General features: G+C 41.1%; 1 pseudogene; it reads right to left on the bottom strand.

Annotated features, from left to right (window-relative positions):
- Positions 1 to 276: 276 nt before the first annotated feature.
- On the bottom strand, positions 277 to 1,523 carry LOC102829026 (annotated as a pseudogene).
- Between the last annotated feature and the right edge of the window lie 7,503 nt (positions 1,524 to 9,026).

Raw genomic sequence — 9,026 nt, forward strand, 5'->3', positions numbered from 1 at the left:
AAATAACCACACACAAGTATTCCCCTTCCTGTGGCTACTTCAGACCTAGGTTTGTTTCTAGAAGATTCCTGAAGAAAATTGAAATATAAGTCTGTAGCTTTGCTAAATCAAGTCTCCCAGTTAACATTTATAAAACATCCGCTATTTGGGCTAATAGCACTGTTGATGGTACCTACAGAGGGATAGCCAAACATAGTCTTCTCTCAAAACCAGTGTTAAATCGATCTCTTGGTTGAGAGAAAAAAGGGGAGTCTAAAATCACAAGTACAGACATATCTAGGACCCTTGTCCATCTGGATCCACACTCCCTTCAGGGTCTTCATCATTATAAATGTTCTCTGCCATCTGCCACACTTGCATGATATTCTCTGATACAGAACAAATCACCCAAGGTTCATTGGGATTCCAGGAGATATCAGATATCTTGGCAGTGTGACCACCATGAGTAAACAATAATTCTGGGGGCCCATCTTCTGCATCTTCTGGGGATTGTTCTCCAATTTTACTTAAATCCCAGACATTCAGCCTACGATCAGTACCACTGGAAGCCAAAATGGTTTCATTGTGAGGTGACCACTGAAGCTGGAATATTTCATCCTTATGTGATTCAAAGGAATGCAACTTAAGTTTCCGATTTCTTAGATCCCACAAAGCAACAGTCTTGTCAGCTGATCCTGTGGCAAGATGAATTCACTATAAGGATCGAAAGAAAGGCAGTTCACTTCAGCAGTATGAGCATCAACTGAGTGACCTGGTTTGGAAGTATTATTTGAACGAGTATCCCAGATAATAAGTTTATGATCATCAGCAACGGACCCAAACAGAGACTCATGGAGCAGATGCCAAGAAACATCTTCAACTACTGCAGTGTGTCCAGTAAAGATGGTCTTTGCATGCACCACTTTTCCTTCCTTTGGAACAGCACTGATGTCCCACAAGCAGATGGTATGGTCATCTGAAGCACTAAGCAAGTGCCCACTGAGATTTGGATTCCAAGAAAGCCCATAGCCTTCCTTTTGATGTCCATGGAGGTACAGATCTGGGTTGCACTCTCCAGAAGGGTCTGGTTTAGAAGGGTGTTTCGTGTAGTTAAAAACAAGAACATCACTGGATGGAGTCTTTGTTGCAATAATGCAAGGGTTCTTGGGGCATATAACGGGCCCTGTTTACTTCTCCTTCATGGTTGATCTTGATTTCTATTTCAATTTTTCCACTAACTGAGCCCAAACCTCCGAATTCTCCTTTCTCACTGTCATAGTGTGACGCATCAAACTGAGCATCATCATTAGGGAGCTGCACCCTGACTATCACAAGGTGGTTTTGTTCATCTGATGTGTGTGTCGATGAACAAGTCAATGAATGCTGAAGTCTTTCCCTTCTGGTCTGGTTACATCTGGAAGCCACTGTGCAGTCAGGCTGGGCCACTCCAGGGCATGGGTCATCACTAAATCATAAAGAAAAGGGGTGTTCTTTTTCCATATTTTGTATACCTCATTAATCACCCGTTCTTCCATGGCGTCATCAAAGGCTGGTGTCCGCATACTCCTAAATTCTTACATGTATGTTTTTAAAAGAGAACTATTGAAGCAAGTGCAGAAAATGGGGCCCTGACTCTTTAAAGGCGCACTCCAGGTGGAGGGTGTCTAGGACGGATGGCTTAAGATTCAAAGTACATCTGCAGCCGTTTATTTTAATTTTTAAAACTTGTTTATTTTTAGAAGGTACTTTATTTGGGGTCTGTTGGTTACAGCAGTATAGAAATACCTTAACAGTGTATGAGTTTTTGTTGCTGTTGTTGTTGTTGGGCTTTTTTTAGGGTGTAAATTTTCTAAATTAGTTTATACTCTCAGAGAAGGTGCTGCATTAAAGTTAGAAAATAAAGCAATAAAGAAGAGGATAGAGCTCTGCAAGAAGGAAAGAAAATTTCTAGAATATTGATTAAGGAAAATTCTAGGACAAGAGTTGGACAGTAGACCTAGAAAGAAGCTGACTGATCGGAAGTAGATAGATGTTTCCAGATGGGATTTCTCAAGGGAAAAGGTGGAACTGATAGCTTGCCTCATGTGTATTGAGAAGAAATTTATACATTTGGTGGGGTGTGGGAGCTAAATTAATGATCCATATGAAGAAAACTAAACAAATAAATAAGTGAGATTATTATGCCTGGTGTGGTGCTGAAGGATAAGCACTGGACCACAAGGTCATTTTGAACTGCAAGATTGGTAGTTCAAACTCAGTAACCTTAGTGCCATCAAGTCAGTTCCAATTCATAGCAACCCTGTGTAGGGTTTCAAGAATTGGCTGGTGAGTTTGAACCACTGACCTTGTCCTCCAGTGCCACACCAGTACTCCATTATTAGAAAGGAAATTAGAACCTGAGAGGTGCAAGCAGTTTGCAATTAGCTACTAAACTAAAGGTTGTTGGTTTGAATACACCCAGTGGCTCTGCAGATGAAAGGCCTAGTGAATTGTTTTCATAAAGATTACAGCCAAGAAAACTCTATTGAGCAGTTCTGCTCTCTAACACATGGGGTTACCATGAATTGGCAGCTAACAACAAGATGAAAGAAAAGTAATCATAGAACAATATATGTCCTAGCTATAAATGTTACGACATCTTTGTAATAATGTAAACATTGAATATCAATTTAACATAAAAAACTCGATATAACCATTTTGGAAGAATTGTGAAATGGAATACGAGCTGTGTATGTGTAAGGGTGGGATGTAAGGCACAGCTCAGACGGAGGGGTTAATCAGTGCTAATCCATCGGAGTCCTGGTGTGGCGCTGTGGGTTAATGTGCCAGACTGCAAAGCCATTTGAACTGCAAAGTCAGCAGTTCAAGCTCACCAGTCACTCCTCGGAAACCCTATACAGGGTCGCTATGGGTCGGAACCGACTCGACGGTACTTAACAACAACAATCCATTGCAAGAAAATATTGTTGGGTCTGGTTTTTGAAGTAGACATGGAGTTCCATGAGGCCAGAAACTGACTTTTTGTTCACTGTTCTTCACCATGGCCACATGAAGAACACTGCTGCCCCAGTATTGTTGCTGTTGTTATGTGTTGTTGGGTCTGTTCTGACTCATAACGACCCTGTACAGCGTTTCCAAGATTGTAAATCTTTGTGGGAGCAGAAAGCCTCATCTTTCTTCCAGATGCTTCAGTATAGGTGCCATTGACTTGGTTCTGACACATAGCAACTTCCAAGGAGTGGCTGGTGAGCTTGAATCACCAACCTTGCTGTTCAAACTGACCTTGCAGTCCAGTGCATTAACCCACAGTGCCACACTAATATAGGAACTCCATAAATGCTAGCTGAATGGCTACATAAATGCCATGTTCGTTCTGACATAAAGAGATTATTGTTCAAAATCAGTGGATGGGATCATACAATAATTGCCTTTTGTGCCTGGCTATTTCACTTAGCGTGATGTTTGCTAAGGTTCACTGTATGGTCCCACTTACATGAAATGTCTAGAATAGGTAAAGAAATGCATAGAGACAGAAAGACTCGGGTTGTCAGGGGCTGGGAGAAATGGGGAATTGCTGCTTAATAGGTACATAGTTTCTGTTCAGGCAAATGAAAAAGTTTAGGAAATGAATAATGGTGATGGTTGCCCACATACACATAAAGCAGTTAAAACATAATTGGAGATCAAGCATTATGACAACTTAGAGATAGATCTGGAAGTCTTCTGTAGGTAGTGAATAGTTGAAACATTCAGGAAGAAGGGGCTTACAAGAAAGGGGAAGGAAAAATGAGAACCTTGAGGGAGGGAGTGTTAGAACAGAGTGAAGAAACAAATCCAGCAAAAGATGTGAGAAACAGATGTATATTAGGAAGAAAGAGGGGAAATTAAAAATATCCTCCATTTCATTTAGGCTAAGCCTTTCCCACACCTTTGCCACACCATCGTATGGCAAAGACAAAGGAAATGGATGAGTTGATTAACCTGGTCTCTAATGAAGCAAAGAAAATTGGTATTGTAATAAATCAAAGATAGGAGTCAAAGGAACAGGCTTAGGGTGTCAGTTGGAATTACACCGGGGTCCTGACTCTCCTCTCGCCTCAGGCTACTTCCTTCGATGCCACTGATGGATCCAGGGCCAGAACTCTGGTTTCCCTGTGATCAATCTCTTCTATGTTTCTCTACGGGGAATTCTGAGGAATAAAACACAGATTTGTAATTAGGCATTATGGGAGAAGGAAGACTTTTACTTGCCTTCTTATCTTTAGATTCAAGATCTGGTTCTAATTTGGTATTAAGAATGCTGTTGTAGGGAAGAATATAAGAAGCATCAATTAATTGTGTATGTGGAAATTGCTGACTTATGTTTTGTTATGTATATTTCATCACAATCATTAAAAATGCTAATGGGAAGCATTTATCCAAGATACACCAGAAACAAGTCAGTCTCCTGTTGGTGCTCACACTCACAGCTGGAGGAGATAAGTGTAGAAGTGCTGTAGGAAGACAGCAGACTCAGAGTTGTCAGTGGAGTTGGGGCTAGGACTGGCTTTCACTGAAATGGACAAAAGGAATCTATTACCTTTCCATCTAGAAGAAGAGTCATGCCTGGAGAGGGGACCCCAGTCTCCTTCAGACTTTCTGTGGCCCCCATATCCCTCTCTTTAATTAATTAATTAAAGAGATTAAACGCTTACCTGCTCCTAGGAGTCCAAAGTGTAGCAGCAATAGAAACCAAAAATCAGACAAGATTTTTCCTCTTCTCATCTTGGAGTGGTTCACATGGGAAGTTGTTATGTACAATGACTGGGTTCCAGAGGCAAGATGAGCTGCAGGGGTAGCGACTCAAGGGGCTTCCTCCCAGGGCCTTGATGGAAAATGAAGTTGCAGGCAAAGAAGCAAAGGCCAGCCAATGCCAGGGTAAGCACTGTGGGAGGAGGCAGCAGGACATCCACAAATTGCTCCACAGTTTGATCTTGCTCTTATTCCCCCCTTCTTTTTTTTTTTTTACTGTGGGTATAGCTATAGCATTTATAGGTGTTCCTGGGCAGGGGAGGGGCAGGTTTGTGATATGCTTTCTGCAGTTTGGGACTGTTGGCCGAGAGGTGCCCTGTAGGGATCAGGGTGGAAGAGACGTGAGCTGGCATGACCAGGGGTTGTAGGTATGAGAAGCAGGGAGTAGAGAATGCAGGGATCAAGCTTGTCAGAATCAAAGGGACCCACCCTTTGGGCCAAAGGTGATCTGAAACTTGTTTTCCTTGGGTATGTCTCATTTCCAAAGCAGGAGGCCTTTTGTGAAAGAAGGAAAGAGGAAGGGATCTTAAAGGTCACTAGGTATCTCTTTGGAGGAAGCTAGGGATTTGGAGGGTGTGATGACCATCAGACACGGGAGGTTTTCTCCAGGATTTTTGTTCCTACAGGCAACGCAGCAGATGGCTGGATAAGTGACACTTTCCCTGGATGCTCCAAGGGTAGAGGACATGGATACTGAGTGGACCTCTCTCTTCTAGTGCCAATGGGTTAGGTGGTGATTGGAGACTGATGGGATGCAGCAATACCAGTTTTCTCAGGTCTATCCTGGTTTGGCACTGTAGGATTAGCAATGGATTGTAAACAAGGTCGACAGTTCAAACCTAACAGCTGCTCCTCGGAAATCCTATACAGGTTGCTATGAATCAGAACCAATTCAATGGCACTTAACAATAACAATAAAAATTCATTGGTAAGGGGTCTCCCCTCCACCTCTTCTTTCCTGCAATGTCCTCTGAGTAGATCGTGGACTTTTATGCCTCCTGATGGTGACAACTAGAGTCCCAGTGCGGCACTGCGGGTTAATGCACTGCACTGCAAGGTCTGTTTGAACCACAGGGTCAGTGGTTCAAGCTCACCAGTTGCTCCTTGGCTCTTAACAACAACAGCAACAACAGTGGCGACTGCTAACCACAAGGTTCTCAGTTAAAATCTAACAGTTGCTCCTTGGAAACCCTATACAGGGTCACTATGAGTTGAAACAATAACAATGGTGACGTGAAAGGCATACTGGTGGCACTGTAGGTTAAGCATTGGACTGCAATGACAAGGTTAGCAATTCAAACCCAGCAGCTGCTCCGAGGGAGAAGATGAAGCTGTCTGTTCTGGTAAAGATTTAGTCTCAGAAATCCAAAAGAGTGGCTCTACACTGTCCTTATGGAGGAGCTCTGGTAGCGTAGTGGTTACGAATCGGGCTGAGAACCTTAAGGTCAGCGGTTCGAAACTACCAGCTGCTCTGCGGTAGAAAGATGAGGCTTTCTACTCCCGTAAAGATTTACACCCTCGGAAACCCTATACAGGGTCGCTATGGGTCGGAACCGACTCGATGGCACACAACAACAACAACAACACTGTCCTTATAAATCAGGTCACTATAAATCAGAATCTATTTGATGGCAGTGTGTTTGGTTTTACAGTTTTAATGGTGTGTGAAGGAACCCTAGTGACACAATGGTGAGGAGTTTGGACACTAACCAAAAGGTTGGCAGTTCAAACCCACCTAGACACTTCTCTGGGGACAGACTTGGTAATCTGCTCCTATAACGATTACAAACTAGAAAACTGTATGGAATAGTTCGACTCTGTTACATGAACTTGCTATGAGCTGAAAAGTAACTCGCCAACACTTAACAACAATGCCAATGCAGTAAAGGGGACTCAGGTCCGGCAAGCTGGTATCACCTGACCTTCCGTTTATCCCATTGGGTTACTGGAAACTTGTGCTGTCATCCAGCATCTCTAAGACAAAGTGCTACTGTTGCGTCCCTTTACAAATGAAGAAACTAAATCTTGGCTAAATTCACAAAAGTAATAAAAGGCTGAGTGAGGAATTGAGCTAGCAGCCCACCTTCATTCAGAACCTGTGCTTTAAACCATTATAAAAAGAGTGTGTCATATGCAAATAGGATTTCAGTCCTATCTCTGACATCTCCTTCCAACCAGATTATCTGTCCTCAACCCTCTTCAAAGTAGAAATTCTGGAGCTGTCACTGTTAGAAAGAGCCTAGGGTATAAAACCACAGAAGCTCCCGCCATGTGGAATTTAAGAAAAGATGAACTAGTCATCACAAGAGACAGATCTGGAGAATTAATGTGTTAGGAGCAGGTTGCCCAAGAGAAACTGACAGGTCAGAGATCATTTTTTGAGTGCTTGTTTGGAGAGTCAGTTATGACTATGTAGGAAAGAGTACTCATCAGCTCTGAGCTTAGAACTGTTGTTGGTTTTAGAGAGCAAGAGATTAGTTTATTGCAGTGTAAGGAATTTCAAGGACCAAACACTTAAGTACAAACAATTTCTAAACACACAGCATAGTTTTCAGATTCATCCTTGAGCAACTTGTGCTGAAAGTTTTATTTAGGAAATACCTTGAATTCCAGATTCTCACTGATATGTCAACTTCACTGATATGTCCTGGCTCAGATCCTGTTCAATATGAAGGGACAAGATGTCTGCTTCCTTTTTTCTAATTTTAGTTTATCCCCAAATTCAAACATAGTTCTTTTTTGTTTCAAAGAATTTAAAAGATGCCTTCCCATATGGCACATAGTTATCAAAAAATAAATAAAACAAAAGGAAACAAGATCTATCACTGTGACTCATCTTCCTTCAAGTTGGTCACCCTAATGATGGTACCCATCCTTGAATTTGGAGGCAAAGATCTCTAATGATTTCCTCAGGTTATCTTGAGTTCCCATTTGTATAAAATGTCCCTATGTGCTTGAGCAGTGGTCTTCAGATTTTCTGCTCACATGGTCTCAAAAGTGTTTTGGAAAAATATATATATACCTTCATCTGCTTTTGTTTTCATCTAAAATTTGTATCATAGAGTTAATATTTCAAAATAATGTAATTTCTACCATATTGTAAACACATACATTGAAATAATGAAACAGTTTTACTATCCTTTAAAATGTTTCCAACAGATTCTCAACACTGTAGCATCTCGATACCCTCCCCGCCCCATCACACACACATTTTACATTTACGTTTTCACACTGTTCTTTGTGCTCTGTGAACTGCCAGCTCCGTGTCAGTCCCCCTTCACTATTCTACTATAATTTTTTTTGCTAGAAATATTTTTATTGATCATCCTATCATTCATTTTTATACCACAAGATACTCTTATAAATAATTTTTTAAATGTTTCCTGTGACTTTTAAGGCTCAGAGTCAAATTTTACAGTTCCCAATAATCATTTGGTGAAAAGTAAGTGAAAAGGTTTCCCTATGATTCTGAATATTCAAGAACACATACAAATAACAGCCAAATTCACAGTGCACTTAACCAAATGTAGACCTACTCTAATGTTTGCACACCACCACCATGAAATGAACCCTGTTATCATCTTCATTTTTATTGATGAGGAAATGGAGACCCAGAAGAGGTAAAGACTTTGTGCAAGGTCACGCTGAGCTTAGATGTGAAATTAGAAATTCTAGCTCTGAACTCTGTGCTGTTAGCTGTATAGTCTCTCTATGTTCTTTCCATCTTGAGATGCAACATTAACCAGTGTATAAATAAATGTGAAACTTTAAACATCTTCTTCCTTTAAATCATGTAAAATACACAACTGTGACCCAGATCAAGAAATTGGTGAATGAGAGCCAATCTCCAAGCTTTCTTTCTGCAGAGGATAGTGACTAAGGCATGTTTGTTATAGCAAGCTGCTGTTTCTTAGAACACTTTATACCAATCTGAATATTCTAAACCAGGCAGACACAGATAAGCAGGCTGATTTACCTTAAGAATTTCACCACGTTAAATAAAGTGCTGCCATCCTTATAATCTGCTCTGTTCTCATGGGATGCCCCTTAGGAGAAAGGCATTCTTTGACAGTGTATGGAAAAGAATGTTAAACAAAAACTTTTTTTATTACTTTTGCTACCCTACTCTATAGCATTGTTGTCCATAGCTTGTCATGATCCACACAACCTTTGCATAGTCAATAAAACACAGGTAAACATCTTTCTGATATTCTCTGCTTTCAGCCAAGATCCATCAGACATCAGCAATGATATCC

This window comes from Chrysochloris asiatica, unplaced genomic scaffold, assembly GCF_000296735.1.
Source record: "Chrysochloris asiatica unplaced genomic scaffold, ChrAsi1.0 scaffold00333, whole genome shotgun sequence".
In the NCBI taxonomy this organism is placed as follows: Eukaryota; Metazoa; Chordata; class Mammalia; order Afrosoricida; family Chrysochloridae; genus Chrysochloris; species Chrysochloris asiatica.